This window comes from Eumetopias jubatus, unplaced genomic scaffold (assembly GCF_037043125.1).
Source record: "Eumetopias jubatus isolate StellerSeaLion01/CBP00866 unplaced genomic scaffold, mEumJub1_p1.0 scaffold_6, whole genome shotgun sequence".
In the NCBI taxonomy this organism is placed as follows: Eukaryota; Metazoa; Chordata; class Mammalia; order Carnivora; family Otariidae; genus Eumetopias; species Eumetopias jubatus.
The window spans coordinates 94,692,203-94,702,487 of NW_028274812.1; positions in this window are offsets into that span (position 1 = coordinate 94,692,203).

Consider the following 10,285-nt stretch of genomic DNA (forward strand, 5'->3'; position numbering starts at 1 on the left):
GAACTGTAGTTTGAACTGGGGTACATCTGGTGCACATTTGACTAGAGATAAACATCTCAATTCTTGTTACAACTTTTGGCATCAGGGGAAGTATATAAAGCAGCCTGAGACATTACTTATGAGTGACATATTAGTTGTTATTGAAATGACTTTACCTCGGTGTAATTTTTGCATATAAGTATTTGTTTTGTCTTGTAATTTTGTCTTGTAGTTTGTTAATGAATTCATTAAGAAACATTATCAAGTCTGTTATAAAAGGTAATTTCCATTAGCCATTCAGTGTTCCAAAAGCCACTCAGCATTCCATAGGAGTGGTTGAGGGCAGTTCTCATTACCAAAAATTTCAGTCTTGGCCCTGAGCTCACACATTTGCAGTGAAACTTCACCACTGCTAAGTTATGGAAATGTTGTATAGCAGGGCAAGTCAGAATACTCAACTTCTATTTCTGAAAAAATTCATGGAAGTGATGATGGTCAAATCCACAAGAAGGAAGTTCACCATTGGCACTATTGGTTCATTACTGAATTACTGAATTACAGAAATTGCAAGGTGATCTTAAAATTTATATGGAAATGCAAGAGATTGACAATGGCCAAAACAATCTTGAAAAAGAAGGAATTTGGAATACTCACAATTCCCAATTTTAAATCTTACTACAAACCTACAGTAAGCAAAACAGTGTGGTACTGGCATAAGGATAGACATATAAATCATTAGAATAGAATTGAGAGTCCAGAAATAAGCCTTTACATTTATGATAAATTGATTTTTGACAAGGTTGCAAAGACAAGTAAGTGAGGAAAGAAGAGTCTTTGCAGCAAATGGTGCTGGAACAACTGAATATTCATATGCAAAAGAGCGAATCCTACTTCACAGTATATGCACAAATTAATTCAAAATTTACACTTAGATCATAGACCTAAATATAAGAACTAAAACTATAAACTCTTAGAAGCAAACATAGGAGTAAAATTTATGATCTTGGGTTAGGCAATGATTTTATAAATATGACAACAAAAGTGTTATTCACAAGTTAGACTATCAAGAAAGTAAAAAAGGCAACCCACACAATGGAAGAAAATATTTGAAAATAGATCTCATAAGGGGCTTGTATACAGGATATATAAAGAACTCTTACAATGCAATAATAAAAAGACAGCCCAGTTTTTTAAATGGACAAAGGATTTAAACAGGCATTATTTCAAAGAAGATACACAAATAGCCAATAATCACATGAAAAGATGCTTAATATCATTAATCATTACAGATATGCACATAAAAACTGTGATGAGATGTCACTTCATACACACCAAGATGGTTATCATCCAAAAAGACAGAAAAAAACAAGTGTTGGTAAAGATGCGAGGACATTGGAACCCTTATACATTGCTGGTGGGATTTTAAAATGGTGCAGGCATTTTGGAAAACAGTTTGGCAGTTCCCCCAAAAGTTAAACATTGAATCATCCTGTAACACATCAATTCTACTCCTAAGTATATACCCAAGAGAAATGAAAACATATATCCATGCAAAAACTTGTAGACAAATGTGCATAGTTATATTATTCATAATAGCTAAAAAATAGAAAATCCCAAATGTCTATCAATTCATGAAGAGATAAATAAAATGTAGCATCCTTAGAGTGAAATATCATTCAGCAATGAGAAATAAAGTTCTGGTACATGTTAAAACATGTTAAAACATGCACCAAAACATGCTAAGTGGAAGACACCAGTCACAAAAGATCACACATTATGTGATTCCATTTATATGAAATGTCAAAAATAGAGACAGAAAATTTATAGAGACAGAAAATAGATTGGTGTGTTCTTAGGGGTAAGAGATTGTGGGGATGGGGGTGGGGAGGACGTATGATTGCTAATGCATATAAGAATGTCCTTTCATTTAGAGAGAACAAAAATGTTTCTTAAAAAGTGGATTGTGGTGATGGTTGCACAACTCTATGAATATACAAAAAATATTGAATTGTACACTTCAAATGGGTGAATTGCATGGTATGTGCATAATAGTTCAATAAAGCTATTTAAAAAAAGATGTAGTAAGTTCAAATGTTTTCTGCAAAGTACCTGCTGATAAATAATAGAATGAATAACAGTAGGCTTTAAACACCTTATATTTTCACAAGTTTTGTAAATTTGTCCGACTAAACCCTTTTCTGCTCCACACACATTTTTACCACCATTGGTTGTAACACATCTCAGTAGATTCCACTTCAGTTTGTATTGAACCATTGTTTTCTCAACTCCTTTGAAAATACTGTCTCCTATAGTTGTTTCACAAAGACTATTTATAGAGGCGAATTGGTCAGTCACTCTAAACTCAGCAATTACTCCCCAAAAAACAAGAACAACTGAACGGTATCAGTAGCATCTGTTGACTCATCAAGCACCAAGGAAAACCCAAAGTCATTTGCCTTGTTTTTAAATTGATTATTATGTTGTTCCTGATGTTCTCAGTTCTTTGAGCAACTGCTTTTGCTGAAAGCCTAATGATCTTAAGTAAGTTTATTTTTTTTCCAGGTCCATGTCTTTAGCTACTGCAATCAAGCATGGTTTAATTAACTCACTATCTGTTAATGATTTTCCTTGCGTGGCTAACAAATGAACCACTCAGAAACTTATTTCAGATGAATACTCACTTTCATTTCATTTCATTTTGTTTCATTTGTTTGTTTAGTAAGCTCTGCGCCCAATGTGGGGCCTGAACTCATGACCCCAAGACCAAGAGTTGCATGCTCCACTGACTGAGCTGGCCAGGCACCCCCATTTCTTATTTTTGTGAAGAAATTCTACTGGGATGAGATATTTCATTTTGCATTTTCTATTATTATTTTTTTTTTCACAGTTGCTGTCCTGTGAATTGGAAATATCGTGATGAGTGCTTAGTTTGGTAATATTGACACATATCATGTTCTTTTAGCACATTTATGGTGTCACCGGATCATAAACACAAGGCTTTTCCACGTGATTTGATAACAAAATAAGCCTATGGCTTTAAAAGCATGAAATACAGTTTTCACTTTTTTTTTTGTTTTTTGACATGATTGGCATGCACCAGTAATAAAAAAATAAAATAAAATGCCACAGTGTGACAATATGCATGACACTGAAACACTTGTGAAATTATTGTAACTGCATTACTGTGATTTGTGGGGCCCTGAGGAGCAATACAAAGTGATAAGATTGCCTCATACGGTTTCTGTCATAACTACTCAACTCTGCCCTCATAGCATAAAAGCAGCCATAAGAAGATGCAAAAACCTAAGTGTGGGTATGTTCCAGTAAAACTATTTATGGACATTGAAACTTTAATTTTACAAAATTTTCACTTATCATGGCATGTTGTTCTTATATTGATTTTTTTCGACTATTTAAAAATGTAAAGAACATTCTTAGTTTGCAGGCTGCATAAAAACAGGTGGCAGGCAGATGAGCAGTAGTTTGCTGAACCCCATGGGGGCTCAGTTATCATACTTAAATGGAGTTTAAACCGTATCATCTGCTTTCTTTTTGTTCATCTTCATTTCTTTTCCTGCAGAGTAAGCCAGCTGCTTTAACTTCTTTCTCTTCAGTGCCTTACTTCACTGCATATTACTACTAATAAATTAAGAACAGTACTTGAGAGACATAATATACAGCAGGTAAGATCCTACAGCAAATTGTTATTATTTGATAAAGTTGAATTTTGCCAGATTTAACTGATAGGGACTTGTTAAGTATCATTTAGTGATGGTGACAGACGCCAGACTCCTAGGTCACTGGGGTTGAGGATAACCCCAGGAGTGGAGGGAAGGGAATAGGGAGTTATTGTTTAATGGGTATAGAGTTTTGGTTTTGCAAGATGAAAGGGTTCTGGAGATGGATGGTGGTGATGGTCGCACAACAATGTGAATACACTTAATGCCTCCGAATTTTACACCTTAAAATGGTTAAGATGGTAAATTTTATGTTATGTGTTTTTACCACAATAAGAAAATTGGAGAAAATTCGTTTATAAAAACGTTGTTTTTGTAATATCCCTACCTGTACTAAAATCTTTGTTATAGAGCAAATCTCAAGTTTCTTCAAAAACACACAATTCTTTCAAGACTGACCAGCAGGGACATATCAAACCTCTTTTATTTTTTATTTTATTTTATTTTATTTTATTTTTTTAAAAGATTTTATTTATTTATTTGAGAGAGAGAGAGAATGAGAGACAGAGAGCATGAGAGATAGGAGGGTCAGAGGGAGAAGCAGACTCCCCGCTGAGCAGGGAGCCCGATGCGGGACTCGATCCTAGGACTCCAGGATCATGACCTGAGCTGAAGGAAGTCGCTTAACCAACTGAGCCACCCAGGTGCCCCGAACCTCTTTTAGAATGACTACTTTTCAGTAGACTTCAGGCCAATATTCTGTTACAACATCCACAAACAGATGATTCAATGTTTATATTACCTGCTAATTAACAAATTCATAAAGGATGTTGTGAACTTGGTAATGCATTAAATACACCTCTTAGTTCCTAATAGTAGAAAATTCACCATGTAGTTATCATCCCGTCTTTATTTTTTGCTAGCAGAAAACATTTCATTAATTCCCAAGATAGTACTTGTAGGATGTGAAATTAAACATAAACACAGCCATGAGAACACCCATGATATGTGTTTGGTTGGATAATATAAGTCAGCGGCTTTCAACCATTTTTGGCAGTTCACAGTGAAAAATACAGTTTACATATTGATCCAGGAAATACACACAAAAAACTAAAACAAAACTTCATGAAACTTCTTACCCTTACTACATGTGATGCACTCTCTCAGTTTCTCTGTTGCTCCTGACCTGGCAAGGTGCTAAATGACCCAGCTTTTGTCTTATCTGCAGTTAGGGTGACCTGTTTACTTTCATCTTGATATATTCAGGAAGAAGACTTCTATAGCAGAGAGGTATTAGCACAGAAATCAGAGTCTGGGAATGGTGGAAGACAATCCTTACCTGCTCCACAATGTCATTTATCCCCACCAATTGTCTACGAAAAGCCTGTAGCCATGTGTGGAATTGTCTGAAAGCTTGCACAAGAAAGTAAATGCAAAACTTAAAGACTCTGGATGAGTTTTCCTGTGGTTCTAGGACCTCCAAAATATTTTCTAAGAAACACCAGTTTTTGTGAGTAGTTTTTCTGTTACCATCTTCCCTGCACCCCCACCAACCCTCGGTATTTATGTGACTTTTTCCCATTTATCAGAAACACAGATGCCAAGTTAAGTATAAAGAAAAATAAGAATCAATTAAAAGTTCTATTTTAGAATAACTATAGGTCATGTAAATCATCTTCCATTTCACATTTTCTTGATTAATGCAGGACATTCTATTCATCTTGAAAGTTGAGGGCAAGATGAGATCATTATGCTTTTTGCTTTAAGTAATCGTATTCTAGAACATTAAATTTTAGACCAGTTTCTAAAATTCACGAAATGTAATAGTTCTGATGCAAGAATCAATGCCTATGCATTAAAAATCAGGAGTGATTCAACTTTTGAATATTAATTTATCATATCAATTATAACATGAAAGGATAAACCAATTTCTCTTTGAAATATCTGCCCCATTATACCCTATATTAATATCATATCTTAATGAAATAGTTGGTTACCATTTAGATAGTCTCTATTATTTTTGTACCTTTATAATCTCAAAAGTTGAGGTCTAAACATAATTAATGTGCTGAGTCACATATTTCAGATAATTTAACTTAATAAATCACCTTAAGTGGTTTGCCCCCTCATCTACTACCAATAATTTTCTCACTCTAATTTTCTTTCATACCATGTTAAAGCAACATAAAACAAAATAAAAAAAAGCAATGATCAGCTACATTTCACATTTTTTATTGTTATTTCTCTACCTCCTATATATAGGTCATTAGAAAAATACATTCATGTGTCTTTATGAGTGACAGTATTTTTCTTCAATAGATTCAGAGAATAATGAAGATGGAAGGAAATGTAAGAGACCATCTCCTTTCCGTTACCTGTATTGCCAAGCCTGGGTGTGGGCAGCCATAGGGCAAGTCAGGACTAGGAATTTAGAAAAGGTTGGAGAATGCAAGTATTGATGGAAAAAGGAAGCCCAAGGAAATGGAATGGATCTACTTAATCCAGCTGAAGTCTAGAAAGCTACCTAAAAGCAAGGAAGGTTAGATTTTTACAGTGAGTTCAAAGTGAGGGAGCCAACCTCAAGGTTCAGGAGTGTCAAAGACTGAGAGGAACAGGGAGCTCAGAGGTGGTGGCATTTTGGGACAAGGTTGTGAATTCTTGATTCCATAGTAGAGAAATGGCTCAAACAGCCAAGGGAGGCAGAACCTCAGGCAGATATACTTCCTGTTCACAGAAAGAAGGGGGAGACTAAACTTGTCCTCCTACCCAAGGATTGAAAGCTTAGTGAAATACCTTTTTTTGTTTGTTTTTTTGCTATGTAGGTCACTCGAGAGACTCTTCCAGTCTGAATCTTTTGTGAATATATTAGATGATAAAGCAGGGTCACATAGGACCTAGAATCAATCAAACTGTCTGGATCCCTAACCGTAGATCCAATACTTACTAATCATGTAACATTTCTGTCTCTGTTTCCCCATCTGTGAATAATAACAGTACCCCATCATGAGCTGATATCATAGGAATACTAATAGCATATTCATTATTTTATTTATTTAGTTTATTAATAGTAGTATTTTTATCAGTAACTGAAGGAAAAAGACCCCCCAGATCCCCCTCATAAAAGCTTAGATCAAACATGTAGTGTGTGTGTATGTGTTAATCTGGATGCCTATGATGCTATATTAGACAAACCAAGTCTTACTTAAAAATATAAAGACAAATTATTAGGGCTATCATTTTTTTAAAAGTAGGCTCATACTAACATGGGGCTTGAACTCAAGACCCTGAAACAAGAGTTGTATGCTCCACCGACTGAGCCAGCCAGGCACCCCAGAGCTATCTTTTTTAGGAAGGACAGTCAGATGGTCTCTAATAGAGGCCTTTTTCCAAAGTGGGACTCTGCTTAGCCCGCCCCAAACTAGTTTAGCTTCCTGGAGGTGCTGAGTTGAATTTACCCAAGTGATAGTGATGGGGCAATGAAATAATAAGAACGGATCTATAATTTTTCAACAAAAGAAGTCTTGCTGCATTGAAGGATAGAGGAAGTGGTCTAGGCAAATCCTTCATAGGCTAAAGGGGAGGAGCAGATCCCTCGTGTGCTGGGAAACAGCTGATATACTGCTGGAGTGTCTGGTTGGCCCTCATTCATCTGGTTTGGGTTAGTCTAAGGACAGTCAGAAGAGAGATAGGGTAGCTGCCCAGCAAACCTAACTGGGAGGAATTCCTTTAAGTGTGAGGCTACAGTGGGCAGGGAGGCAGTGTAAATGAAAAGCATGCAACAAAAACTGTATGGTTTTTGAAGTGCTGGAGAATCGTGATAGCACTTGCCATCTTGGGGGAAATTCTATATCTCTAAGCCTCAAGGTCCTTATCTATAAAGAGATGAGTAGTACTTACCCATGGTTGCTGTGAGGATTAAATGAGTAAATGTATGTAAAAACATTTAGCAGAAACTTAGCAGAGAACAGATACTCAGCAAGTGTTAGCTACTACTAAAACAACTTGGTAGTCCACCCCAAGATAATCATTCAGTAATGAGGAAGCTCAGGACATGGTGTCCCATGCTGTTTGAGTGAGAGAGAGAGAGAGAGGTGGATAAGATTATACCAAGCAACTCCCAGGGTGCTGCTGCTGGTGCCTCTTAATCTAGGCACTAAAACCCAGACTTCAACAGCTCACAGGTGGCAGACTGCCAGGGGTTCTGGTACACTACTTGTAGTCCTACAGTGTCTTCTCAAGGTGGATTCCTGCCTCATTTCAAATGGCCGCGAAATGAAATTGTGCAAAGAATGGTGCTCACTAGAGCAAAGGGTCTGAGCCACTCAATAAAGGGCGTCAGTTCGAAGTTGGTCTCTAGGTGGAATGCATGAATGTTGTGCCACTAAACCCTTCACAGGCTAGAGGGTCAGAAGGGAACTTGGAGGAAATAGAACCAGCCAAACCAAGAGATCAGAACACCCCTGGAAACTGGGCCTGCCCACTGGAGTGAGAAAGTCACATGATGAAATAATAAGCCTCATGATGCGGCAGAATGGGATCACAGTGATAAGACAATAAGATCCAATGTTCTGAAAATACGGTGGCGGGGTGGAGTCAAGGTTCATAAGTATGGCAAGTGTGGGAAGCTAGAGATACAGTGGATGGAGTTGAGCACTTGGTATGGACAGGAGGTCTTCCATACCAAATAAAGGAATTATCCTGGTGGGATTGAGGGCCCTAGTTACCGAGTCTCCATAGAAGGGTGAATGGGGAAAAGCTTCATAGACTGTGGCTTGAGGCAGGATTTAGGAAAAGTAATTGCAACATTTGCCAGGATGTCTAGGAGTAGCTTTGGGGAGCCTGATATTAAGTCCTCCTGACTTTCTTTTAAGCCTTAAGATTATGGAGTCCTTGCAGACTCTGAGCTCAAGACCAAATTTTAGTACCAGTGTTTTTGGCTCAGAATGGGTTTATCCATCCAAATATCTAGATATAAATTGGGATGCTTAACTGGTCTGAAGGTAGCTCAGGAATCAAGTTAGCCCTTCCCATGACAGCAGTGTGTGGAAGTGGTCCTAGATAGTTAACAGAGTCTTCCTTTTCAGGGTTAGAACAAGTATCTCAAGGAGAGTTAACCTTAGGGAACTCATTTTTCTCTTTCCTAATCTGTTCAAAGTTGCAAGAGGACAGCACATCATCTCCAGTTAGTCTCAGGGTGGGCAGCATTTGCCTGCATTTGGGAGATGTCCCAGAACTTTTATATATTAGAGTTGAGAAATTCCTCTGCTCATGCTAAGACTCTTCTCCCAGTCTCAAGGAGGTACCTAGGTAATGCTAATGTTGATGGACTGAGAGAAGCATTTGATACTGCAGAAGCCTTGGAATCTGTATGGATCTGTATGGTTCTGATAATTCTCTCTCTCTCCCTCTCCCTCTCCCCCTCGCTTCTTCCCTCCCTCCCTCTCCATTTTGTTATTTTTTTTTTTTAAGATTTTATTTGTTTGCCAGAGAGAGAGAGCAAAGCGGGGCGGGGGGGGGGGGCAGCAGGTAGAGGGAGAAGCAGGCTCTCCGCTGAGCAAGAAGCCCAATGCGGGACCCCATTTCAGGACCCTGGCATCATGACCTGAGCTGAAGGCAGACACTTAACCAACTGAGCCACCCAGGTGCCCCTCTCTTTTGTTCTTAATAACTCTTTAAGAACTTGATGAAAACTATGGACCATGGTACCCAAAAGAGACCCACATTTTTATATATAATTTTAGGATCCTAGAAGTCCATTCATTAATTCCAGGTCCATTAATTCCAGAACTCCTGCAGCAGATAGGACAGCAAGAACAGGCTTTAGGTTTTGGGCTTTCTTCATTGAAATACAAACTCCACTATATTCAAATTTAGTGTGTTTGCTGTTTGTTTCCCTATTTTACCCCAAAAAGTGTTTTGGGGTTAACAAAGACATTTTAAGATATATTTTTCTTTCTGTTATAGATCCACAGGATGTCATTACATTGGGATAATGTCAATAACCTTTGGAATAGTGTGTTACTGAAACATTTTTTTACTAATCATCAGTTACTCATTGAAGTTCTCTGTTCTTTTTGGGATACTTGTTACCTCTGCTGTCTTAGTGACATTATTCTTTCAGGCTATCAGCATGCTAATAAATTAGCATATAAATCTATTGGCAGAAAAAATTTAATGTAAAAGTGCTACAAAAAATTATAAGAAATGGAGGAAATTTAGCTATTAGATATTGCTGTCTTTTCATTAACACAATTTGGAATTTCATTCATAAACATTAGTCAAGATTTTATTCATCTCATATTTACTATGCAACTATAAACTTCCTACCTTACTTTTTTTTCTTTTTTCACTTGAGAATGTATAAATGCTTGTAACCCTTATGGTGGAACTGGAAGGCACTAACTTCAGCTTTCAAACTTGCTTTGTAAATTGCCCCTATTAGAAATGGTAGAAATATTTTACACTGTCTGAATGATAATGAACAATGCTGCTCAGTGATTTATAACTCTAAGAGCTTTATAATTTGATTTATGAACAGCTCTCAAATTTTCCATTGGCAGTTCATACAACTATGAGTAAATTTTCTTGCCAAATGACTCAGTATTTTGCTGCATGACTAATCCCACACT